The sequence below is a fragment of the Pseudophryne corroboree genome, unplaced genomic scaffold (genome assembly GCF_028390025.1).
Source record: "Pseudophryne corroboree isolate aPseCor3 unplaced genomic scaffold, aPseCor3.hap2 scaffold_1304, whole genome shotgun sequence".
NCBI classification, from domain to species: Eukaryota; Metazoa; Chordata; class Amphibia; order Anura; family Myobatrachidae; genus Pseudophryne; species Pseudophryne corroboree.
In genome coordinates this window covers 22,947-26,224 of record NW_026967930.1, presented here as the reverse complement: position 1 = coordinate 26,224, position 3,278 = coordinate 22,947, and positions in this window count along the sequence as shown.

Below are 3,278 nucleotides of genomic sequence, written 5' to 3'. Positions count from 1 at the left end.
AGTACACAGGGAGCTGAGATGGTGGATTCCAGTGGGGACGAATTGATAATCTGTGAGGAGGGGGATGTACACGGTGATATATCGGAGGGTGAAGATGAGGTGGACATCTTGCCTCTGTAGAGCCAGTTTGTGCAAGGAGAGATTAATTGCTTCTTTTTTGGGGGGGGTCCAAACCAACCCGTCATATCAGTCACAGTCGTGTGGCAGACCCTGTCACTGAAATGATGGGTTGGTTAAAGTGTGCATGTCCTGTTTTGTTTATACAACATAAGGGTGGGTGGGAGGGCCCAAGGATAATTCCATCTTGCACCTCTTTTTTCTTTTCTTTTTCTTTGCATCATGTGCTGATTGGGGAGGGTTTTTTGGAAGGGACATCCTGCGTGACACTGCAGTGCCACTCCTAGATGGGCCCGGTGTTTGTGTCGGCCACTAGGGTCGCTAATCTTACTGCCCGTCAGCAGCTATTCTAATGTTGCTGCCAACGGGTGCGACATGTTTATTTCAGCTCGCTACCCCCAGGGGAAACAAGCTGAAATGTGTGCAAAGAGACCCATTTGGGCAACCAAACGGTGTCTTTTCATGATCGCGCCCATTACTTTATTCAGGTTTAGGTGCTTTGTGCACCTAAACCAGAGTGTAATGGGCGCAATAATTGAGGGCATTTGAATTTCCCTTATATGTGTGTGTGTGTGATATACACACAGACACACATACTGTATTTCTTTATATAATGGACACCTCAGTTTCTCAGTATTCTATTTCTATTCATTCATGTCCTGCCCCCTACTCTGTCAGACCCCTTCCCCTCTACTTTTCTGACCCCAAACGCCACTCATTCTTGTTGAGTGCTGGTGGGCCCATTCAGAATTTTGCTATGGGGCCCACAAAGGTCTAGTTACGCCACTGGGCAGGGTTGTAGAGGAGGCGGTGCAAGGCATCCTGGGAACAGTCAAAGCTTTAGCCTGTTGGTGCCTTGGATCAAGATCCAACTCTACACCCCGATGTTAGTGTAGTGCCTTTTGGGGTTAAGGTTTTACAGAAAGTTACAGGTTTTTTTAATTTAGTAAAATATGCCCCATTTTAAAGATAGGGCATTTACATTTGTTGCACCTGTTGCAGTACATAGCAGCCTGCAGGGCATGTACAGTGGCTTCATTTGGGTGCACATACATTGCCGGCTCCTGGTCGCAAACTGAAATTATTGTGTGTAAGTGGAATTAGCGGTGTTTATGTCATACAGGGGGGTGGGGGAGGTTTGTGGTTGGTGGGGGGCACGCTGTGTGATTATTATCCTGCATCTATACATACATGCGCTAACACCTGGACATACACTGATGTACCCACACCTAATATCCATACATACACGCCCTGACACCTGGACATACACCAACATTCCCACACCTGCATCTATACATACACATGCTGACACCTGGACATACACCAACATACAAGCACCTGCATCTATATATACACGCGCTGACAAATGGACATACACCGACGTACCCACACTTGCATCTATACATACATGCACTGACATCTGGACATACAAGCACCTGCATCTATACATACACGCGCTGACACCTGAACCTACACTGACGTTCCCACACCTGCATCTATACATACACATTCTGACACCTGGACATACACAGACGTACCCACACCTGCATCTATACATACACGCGTTGACACCTGGACGTACACTGACGTACACACACCTACATCTATATATGCATGGATGCAAATGTGGGTACGTCTGTATACGTCCAGGTGTTAGCATGTATATGTATAGATGTTAGGTGTGGGTACATCAGTGTATGTCCAGGTGTCAGCACATGTATGTATAGATTCACATGTGGGTAAGCCGGTGTACGTCCACGTGTCAGCATGTGTAGGTATAGATGCAGGTGTGGGTACGTTGGTGTACGTTTAGGGGTCAGCGTGTTAATCTATAGATGTTGGTGTGTGTATGTCAGTGTACGTACAGATATAGGTGTGTGTATGTATGTATGTATGTATGTATGTATGTATGTATGTATATGTATAGAGGAAGGTGTGATACATACATATAACACATACATGATAGATACATACATATATCACACACACGATAGATAGATAGATAGATAGATAGATAGATAGATAGAACACATACATACAAGATAGATACATACATACATACATGATAGATACATATATATATACACACACATACGATAGATAGATAGATAGATAGATAGATACATACATATATATATATATATATATATATATCACAAACATATATGATTCATACATATATCACACACACATACATGATACATACATGAGAAAGACCTGGGATGTTGATGAGGCCAGGGCCCCCTGCTGATGTTGCGTTGAGGAAGGCAGTGTTCCAGGGCGGATGCCAGTCGGGGAGAGCGCCGCGCAGCCCGGGAAAAATACTGCTGAGGAGCTACATCTGGAAGAGCCCCTGGGAGGGAGAGTGCCACATGCCCAATCCTGCGTGGCAGACTCTGCAGGCCTGCACATGGGAAGGGAGGTCTCTGGCCACACATACTCACCCTTCTGCTGAAGCCCCGCTGCTGTCCCCATCAGCGCTCTCCAGCGGGGAGCGGGGCCAGGATGAACCTCAACCTGTGAGAACTATCTTCATGATCAAGAGATCTCATATGCAAGATAAGTATGTGTTGGGATAGGGCTGGGGAGGGCGGCTGCTCGGGCACACCCCCGTCAAGTTAAGGAGATTTAACTGAGGAAGCACAAGGGAACTCTCGTCTGGGGACAACAACTGCAGGGAGACCACATCTTTTCAGATGAACATGGGAGGGCGGAAGGCTGCCTAATACTGAAGCACCCTCAGACATTAAACCATATGCAACAACTATTGCAAGCATTCCTGGGGGAAGGTCTGCAGCAGACAGATTTGCATACGGTGATGTCATCCAAGCAGTGGGCCAAAGTTGGCTGGAACCCTCATCTGTATATGAAAAGAGAAAAGGGGCATGCAGGGCATGGCGGCCTTTTGCGGCGCTTGTATAACCCCAAGTTTGCATTAAACACCCCCACCCTCTTTCGGTGTGGGGCTCATGTTGGCCATGCCCAAGCCCCTGAAGCATTCAAGCTGATTTCTTGCAGCAGCTGGGCACTGTAACAGCTTCAGAGCTGCTCTACAAGACAAGTAAAAGGGTGTGGGCCCTGCAGCACCACCTGTAGTTTGCATACACACATATATAGGACAGCATCTCTTATATGCCCCAGGGTCAATAAAATAGTATCCT